The following is a 9,069-nucleotide window of genomic DNA, read 5'->3' on the forward strand; positions in this document are numbered from 1 at the left end:
AGTTAAGTAACTGTTTAACCATGTTTTTTACATCTACATTTAAAACATCTTTCATTAAATCAGGGTTCTAACATGTCAATTAAATTTTCAGTCAAAGAATGTTATTTCACTTAATGGTCTTTGCAAGTTTGGCTGGAGGTTGGGGGGCGGGCTGTAAATGATAAAAATGTAAGAAAAATTTGAGTGCTCAAGAGAATTTTTTTATATCTGTCTTATTTGACATTCAATATCTTAGGACAGAAATAAGGTAGGAGAAAAAGTGTGTATTTGTTTCAAATTTTATGGTTATAATATAAAGTATCCCAAAGTTACAGTATTTTGTAACAAAACAGGCCTTTTGTTTAGCTCTTGACTCATTGCGATCTGACTCATCTGATCATGTTTTTTGAAGTTACAAGTAAAATGGTGACATCAATATACTATTTTCATATGGGTCTGGGGGTGACTTCTTGTACAAAACTCGCTCCAGTTTATTCAAAGCCCCAAACAATTATGTTTGTTTTATTCTACTCAATGAGACCTTTTAAATGACATGACACATGACTATCCGAGCTGTATGATACTTTTGACATATTAGAGTACATGGCACAAAAAAAAAAAAGAAAGAAAAAAAACTATTTTGTAAATTATGATAATTTTTTGTAATTTATCAGCTAATAACTCAGCACTACTTTGGATTTAATCAAAGTGGCTACATCCATTGTAAAGCTCAGACTCTGCAATTTAACATAATTTTATGTTATTCCATTCAAGGGTTGCTTAATTTGATTTTGAATTATTCCGTGTGGGTGGTGTCCTGCCGGTTAATGAATGAGCCCCTCTGTTGTTGCAGTGACAGATTATAAAGTACATTTACGGATGGAGCCGTCAACACACACGACCCACAGCACTCCCAGGTCAAAGCTCACATGCTTGTGGCCATTGGGACAGGCAACCATTGAGATCCAGGTCTGTGCCTTCAGGTTTGGAATGTGTTTTCTCCAGTTCTGCAATAGACAAAAACAACCCGTCTTCTTGAATGCAGCATTTGGGTTTTCATAAAAAAAAAAAAAAATAAAAAATTTGAGAGTGCTTGACGAGGTAATCCGTTTTAATCATAAAACTTGTAACATCATGACTGTTCATCTCACCTCTGGTATAAGTTCCCTTGAAAGTTGACACCAAAGATGCTGCCATCAGTGGCTACTTCAATCATGGATAGAAGTCCAGGAATATTCTTAAAGCTGTTGGACCCAGAACAGGCATTGCTAGACACATCCTGCACAAGACCAAAAGAGACACAATGCAGTCAGTCATCGTACGGTCATATCAAGAAAATGATTTTGCAGCTTTTATCCCATCATCTTTAATCATAAAATCATAACCAGAAAATCAGACCTTGGCATGATATCTACTTTATAAAACCCTGGTGTACTAAAGCTCTTGTATTTATGGACATTACCTTCATGATGTAGATTTGGTCATTGCGGTTCACTCCCACAACAGCTGTACGGACCACAGCTGTAGTACTTTAGCTTTCCATTAAGTTTTACCCAAGGAGTGGTGCTGGATGGCCATTTGTTGTTAGCATCCATATTTAAACAGTATATGTCATCATTCATATTGACACCTGCAATGATCTGATCACCTCCAGCATCCACCTGTTTGAGAAGCCCTAACACAATCAACAGTTGGATGAAAAGTTTAGTCAGTTTAACAAGATCCGTAATAAGATGATGTCTTAGGGACTGTGGCTATTTGAAAACATGTAAACTGGCTGATTAGGCTCAACTTTATTTTGCTCTCTGTAACTCTTCACCTGGAAAGTGAATGAACATGCCACTCTGAAACTTAAAGATGTTGTTTGCTTGGTTAACCCCCAGCTGACCAGCAGGACCAACACTGAAGTGCTTTAGAGACCCGCTGATCTTCGTGAAGACATTATCAATCAGAACGAACACTTCATTAAGATTGTTCACTCCAACCACTGAGCCAGAGCCAGCGTCTATCTGCTTCAGGTTACCACTCATCACAGAACAGTCTAAAGCTGTGAAAACATCAAATCAGTGATTGCAAATACAGAGACTTTTAAATATGAATTTATTATTTCACACACACACACACACACACACACACACACACACATATATATATATATATATATATATATATTATATATATATATATATATATAAAATAAAATCACATAAGCAAAAATACAAAAACATTGTTTACCCAGAGTGTGAAGGAACTGGCAGCAGAAGAGTAGCAAGACCTTCATTGCTCCACAGCACAGTTTGTTGCTTTCAACCTGTTCATAACCGGAATTCATTTATATATGATAAGTATGGATAAAACATAATCAATATCACAGTGATAGTAATTAAATAGACAACCTTATCTGGTTAGTTCAGGATTCAGCAGTCACTGCCAATTTTAGTTCACTGAAGATGGAGCAGAACGATGTTGTCGCTTGGCTCTGAAAAGAAACACTGGTATGCTTCTTCTTCTTTCTGTTCAATGGCCGTTCACTCCTTAGGAGTGTTACCGCCACCTACTGTATGTCTTGCACACATGGGTGATAAATCTGTACTGATATCAAGAAAAAAAAAAAGCCATTGTAATTCCCCACCCACTCCAGAGGATCAGAGCCCAAGCTTTAGCTGGAGCGGTGTGTTCAGCTCTTCCAGCTTCCACACTGGGCTCCTCAACCTCCGAGATGGACAGAAGGATCATGATCCTCATCCTCAAACACTAAATCCTGTGGTCTAGTCCTGTAAGCTCTAAAAATGTTAAAACTACCTTAAACATTTGACTGTCACTCAAACCCTTTCCCAGAAAGTCCATGACTCTTACTGGTCTCTTCCTTATATTGCTAAAAAGACCGTTAATGCTGATCTTCATGTTTACTACATTTAAAAAGCGCATGCTCTACTGTTTCAAAAACATCAGATTCATCACACATACCATTTTCGTGCTTCCCCATTAATGCAAGTGTTGAATTTAGTCCTGTATGACCCATCTTTAATCTAGAAATCATTACTTCTTCCTTTCTGTCTTCCATAAAACTGTTATTTTTTCCCTACTGATATTACAATATTATAATACCACCTACCTGTGCTTTAACTGTCATTTTGCATTATTGACACACTGTTTTCCTAATTAAAGAGCAGGTCATATGGGTTTTTGAAAAATCTCTCTTTTGCAGTTTATAACGTAGCTATCCTTCAATGAAAATAATCTGCAAAGTTGTTCATCAAAAAAGTGCATGATAAATAAAGATATTGTCTCTCAAAAGAGAAAATCGGGTTCTGAATCGCCTTAACGAGTCATTTATATTTTCGACTCTTTTGCCTGTTACGGTGTGTACGTCACATTGCATAATCCCCGCCTGCCCGCGAAATACGAACAGAGTCTGACCTGCCCACAAACACTTTTGCTATTAGTGCGTTTACATCATGTTGAGAAGCCGCTGTGTTCAAGGATACCATAGAAATACAATTCGAGCCTTTTGTTGTGTGCTTGTCATTTTATCAAGAACTGCTTCTCTAATCTGGGCTTTTATCTTCGTTGGCTTCTAATCTTCTTTCTTAATTAGGACTAACAAGATCTCCAAACCACAACCTGTAAGTAGTACGATTGATACGTTGTGTACATTTTCAATTGAGTGCTCAAAATGTAATTTTTTTGTTCCAATATGTGATGTATACCTAGTGCAGCTTTAGGTTTCCAGGTTAAAGCACGATATTACTGTCTTACTGAAGTAGTTCTAAAAATTCGCAGGTGAACCTAAGAATATGTCGATTATTGTAGACTGACGTTGTTCTAATTACTTTGTTTAATAATAAAGAATGTAGTGTCGGCTAGCACACAGACTTTATAATAATTGTGAAAATTGCTGTTTATTGTGCTGCACTGGCAGTTACAGGGTTAATGCAGGAGAGATGAGTGATTTCGGCTGGTGCTCCTGTGATACAACCTGTTCTGCGTTCTGATTTAAAAGTTAAGACCAAGCGTTCTTTTGTCTGTCGTTCTTCAAAAACATTAAAGTAGACATATTTTGGTTTACAAACTGTATTGTTTAATCAGTTAGTCATGTTAGCACTGCAGCTAACGTATCCACCTAGTGTGTCACAGGTTTAGCAGCTAAACTTTAGCTGTGGGCACGATTCGCTTGCATAAGTGTTTTTTTGTATTTTATGTCATTATAAGAACGGATTGACTATATTATTGTTTTATGTAAAGGTGCTTTGTCAATGGTAGCGCTGGCTACCTGGCTCAAGGACTCATCTCTGTGCCAATCACAACAGGTCTTGGCCAGCTGACCAATCAGAGCAGAGTAGGCTTGAGGAGGAAGGGAGGGGCTTGCTCCGAACTTGCTTGAAACGTATCATTTCCTAATCATTGGCAAATGACTCTAATATTAAATGTATGTTCTGAGAAAATTACAATGTTTTCTGACCTTAGATGCATGATGTAGGGGACTCCAATACAATATTGGGACACTTTGAAATACCATATGACCTGCTCTTTAATGTTGTTTAGTTGCTTTGACACCACCTATTTTGTATAAAGCGCTATATAAATAAAGGTGACTTGACTTGACTTGACCTGTGCTGCTAATTTCACATCTTTTTTATTGCCTTATTCTTATTATTTCTCTATTAATGACTGATTTTTATCTCATTTCAAGGTACCTTAACATCCACCAAGTTTTTAATTAATTTCTACTAGCAGGTCTTCTCTATAAGTTTTTGGTCGACATTATACTTTTAAGAACGGATGAAGAATCTGACAAAATTACAGTCGGAGTCCTATTTGGACTCATTAGCATGGACTATGGCATCATGTGGGTGAGCGGTTTGCTGATGTCCACATTGTGGATCGAGTGGCCCATGGTGGCGGCGGGGTTATGGTATGGGCAGGTGTATGTTATGGACAACGAACACTGGTGCATTTTATTCATGCCATTTTGAATGCACAGAGATATCGTGATGAGATCCTGATCCATTGTTGTGCCATTCATCCACAACCATCACCTCATGTTGCAGCATGATAATGCACGGCCCCATGTTGCAAGGATCTGTACACAATTCCTGGAAGCTGAAAACATCCCAGTTCTTGCATGGCCAACATACACACCAGATATGTCACCCATTGATCAACAAGCTGATCAACTCTATGCGAAGGAGATGTGTTGCACTGTGTGAGGCAAATGGTGGTCACACCAGATACAGACTGGTTTTTGGACCCCCTGGACGCCCCAATACAGTAAAACTGCACATTTTAGAGTGGCCTTTTAGTTGTGACCAGCCTAAGTCACACCTGTGCAATAATCATGCTGTCTAATCAGCATCTTGATATGCCACACCTGTAAGGTGGATGGATTATCTTGGCAAAGGAGAAGTGCTCACTTACACAGATTTAGACAGATTTGTGAACAATATTTGAGAGAAATTTATTTGAGCCTTTTGTGTACATAGAAAAAGTCTTAGATCTTTGAGTTCAGCTCATGAAAAATGGGGGCAAAAACAAAAGTGTTGCGTTTATAATTTTGTTCAGTGTATGTTTGTCTGAGTAGTAATATACAAAATGGCATAAGCAAATCATACCAAATATCAAATTTTGTGTTTTATACAATCAGTTTTTTTCTTTCATGAGACACAAGACTCAATAAATTGTAAAATCAATGTGGTTTATTAAAATCTAAAATAGAATCAACATCCTCTAGCTTTATATCATTCCATTTATTCCATTTATCAGATTTTTAGCTCAGATTTTTAGGATGTTGAAGTTTGGTGACTTCAACATCCACCTAGATAAACCCCAGGCTGCTGACTTCAACACTCTGCTCGCCTCATTTGATCTCAAGCGAGTGTCTACTACATCGACTCACAAATCAGGCAACCAACTGGACCTCATCTACACACGCTGTTGCTCCGTGGACAACACTTTAGTTGCTCCACTGCACACCTCAGACCACTTCCTCATTACTGCTAACCTAGCACTTACTCCTGAAGCGGCGCACGCTCCAACGCAGGTCACCTTTCGACGGAACCTACGCTCACTCTCTCCATCTCGCCTGTTCTCTGTGGTTTCATCCTCACTTCCTTCACTCTCACAGTTTTCAGCTCTGGATACGAACAGTGCTACGGACACTTTTTGCTCCACTCTAACCTCTTGCTTGGACAACTTTTGCCCACTATCGTCTAGACCAGCACGCTCCACTCCATCTGCCCCCTGGCTGTCCGATGTTCTCCGTGAACATCGCTCTAAACTCAGGGCTGCAGAGAGGAAATGGCATAAATCAAGAAACTCTACCGACCTCAGTGTGTATCAGTCTCTCCTCTCTTTCTTCTCTGCAAACGTCTTTACTTCTAAACATCATACTACCACGACAAAATTAACAACTGTTGTGACTCTCGGACACTCTTCAAAACCTTCTCTTCTCTTCTTAATCCACCTCCTCCTCCTCCTCCATCGACTCTTACAGCTGACGACTTTGCAGTTTTCTTCACAAATAAGACAAGAACCATCAGCGACCAATTCTCCACACCGCAGACTGAGGAAATAACTTCACAATGACTAATGCACACTCTCTCTCCTCCTTCTCTCCACTCTCAGAGACGGACGTTTCCAAACTTATCCTGTCCAGTCATCCTACTACTTGCCCACTTGATTCGATCCCCACTTACCTCCTTCAAGCGATTTCTTCTTCAGTTATACCTTCATTTACTCACATTATCAACTCCTCTCTTCACTCTGGAACATTTCCCTCAGCATTTAAGCAGGCTCTCGTAAGCCCACTGCTGAAGAAAACCATCTCTAAATCCAGCACTTCTAGAAAACTACAGACCGGTATCCCTTCTTCCATTCATTGCAAAGACACTTAAACGAGCTGTGTTCAACTAGCTCTCTATGTTTCTTTTACAGAACTACCTCCTGGACAGCAACCAATCTGGCTTCAAAAGTGGCCACTCAACTGAGACTGCCCTGCTCTCGGTTACTGAAGCACTGCGACTGGCAAGAGCAGCTTCAAAATCCTAAGTACTCATTTTGCTGGACCTGTCTGCTGCTTTTGACACCGTTAATCACCAGATTTCTCCTATCCACCCTCAGAAAGATGGGCATCTCTGGAACTGCACTCCAGTGGCTTAACTCCTACCTTTCTGATAGATCCTTCATGGTGTCTTGGAGGGGTCAAGTTTCTAAGTCACAACAACTTGCTACTGGGGTTCCTCAAGGCTCAGTACTTGGTCCACTTCTCTTCTCTTCTCCATCGACATGACGTCATTAGGATCTGTCATTCAGAAGCATGGTTTTTCCTATCACTGCTACGCTGATGACACTCAAGTCTACCTCTCATTCCAACCAGATGACCCGACGGTAGTTGCTCGCATTTCAGCCTGTCTGAGTGACATTTCTAGCTGGATGAATGACCATCACCCTTCAGCTTAACCTTACTAAGACTGAACTGCTGTTGGTTCCAGCTAACCCATCGTTTCATCACAACTTCTCTGTACAGCTGGGTTCGTCAACCATAACTCCTTCCAGGACAGCCAGAAACCTAGGAGTTGTTATGGATGATCAGTTAAGCTTCACCGACCATATTACTACAACGACCCGGTCCTGCAGATTTGCCTTATACAACATTAGGAAGATTAGACCATTCCTGTCAGAGCAAGCCACACAACTTCTTGTCCAAGCTCTTGTTCTTTCCAGACTGGATGATTGTAATGCTCTCCTGGCGGGCCTTCCTGCATGTACTATCAAGCCTCTGCAACTGATCCAGAATGCAGCAGCGAGGGTTGTCTTCAATGAGCCAAAAACAGCTCATGTTACTCCTCTCCTCATCAGGTTACACTGGCTACCAGTAGCCGCTCCCATTAAATTCAAGGTACTGATGCTTGCCTACAAGACGACCACTGGCACGGCGCCAACATACCTAAGCTCATTAGTTCAATCTTATGCACCCTCCAGAAGTTTGCGCTCTGCAAGTGAACGACGCCTTGTGGTGCCATCCCAAAGAGGTCACTGACTTTTTCCTGGACTGCGCCCAGCTGGTGGAATGACCTCCCGATCTCAATTCGAAGAGGTGAGTCTTTACTCATTTTAAAAAAACATCTAAACTTTCATCTTTTTCACCTGCACTTAACCAACTAATACTAGTACTTACCTTTTCTTTTTCTTGTCTATCATATTCGTTTAAAAAAAAAAAAGTACTAGACTAACTGAGACTTGTCATAGCACTTGTATACCGTTGTTGTTCTCTTGTTGATATGATTGTTTCTACTGTTCTCATTTGTAAGTCACTTTGGATAAAAGCGTCTGCTAAATGATTAAATGTAAAATGTAAATGCTTTCACGTTTCAAAATAATGATTGTATCAAAAACGGACAAAAAGCGTTCATATATGCTCACCAGACGTGCGTCCTCTCCACCGCGCCGCCGAATGTTTTTTTTCATCATATAACATTCATAATAGCAGACCTTCCTGAGAATGAGAGTTTCTTGTGATATATGACTTGACACAATCATTAGGCAGAAATTAGTGTGGGCCGAATACATTTCTAAGCTTCATTTTACTGCTTTATGCATCATAAAGCAGTAAAATAAAAAAAGCAGTAAAAAAAGTAGTAATGGTATTCTTTGTAAAGAAGACATTGAGGTTTCAAATGATACCAAATATGGGCTGATACCATATAAGGAAGGCTATATAAAGGAAGCATAAACATTTGTGATTTTGGAGAGTTTAAGTGGTTTTTCAAATAATATCAGAGCATCCATTGTAGATGTCTACTTCCTAAAACCACTCTGAGCTGATGATATTTATTTTTTCTCCATAAAATAAATCAACCTTCTTACTATCATTTTCTCCATTAACTTTCATAATGTAGATGTAAGAGCAATTTGCCTATAAATATTAGATTTTGTTACATCTTTACCTGGGTTCACTACTGGTATCCCTATTGCACTTTTCACTATAGTATAAATAGGCCTGTTGGAAACTCAGAGGCGAAGCCCAGGAGGCTCTTGGGTATCTTCAGCAGGACTTTTTATTGAGAATGCGCTGTTTGGCGCTGCAGTCAT

The 9,069-nt window shown here is 39.6% G+C and overlaps 1 pseudogene; it reads right to left on the minus strand.

Moving 5' to 3' along the window:
* Positions 1-958: 958 nt before the first annotated feature.
* LOC122148709 lies at positions 959-2,529 on the minus strand (annotated as a pseudogene).
* Between the last annotated feature and the right edge of the window lie 6,540 nt (positions 2,530-9,069).

Source organism: Cyprinus carpio, chromosome A19 (assembly GCF_018340385.1).
Source record: "Cyprinus carpio isolate SPL01 chromosome A19, ASM1834038v1, whole genome shotgun sequence".
Taxonomy (NCBI): domain Eukaryota; kingdom Metazoa; phylum Chordata; class Actinopteri; order Cypriniformes; family Cyprinidae; genus Cyprinus; species Cyprinus carpio.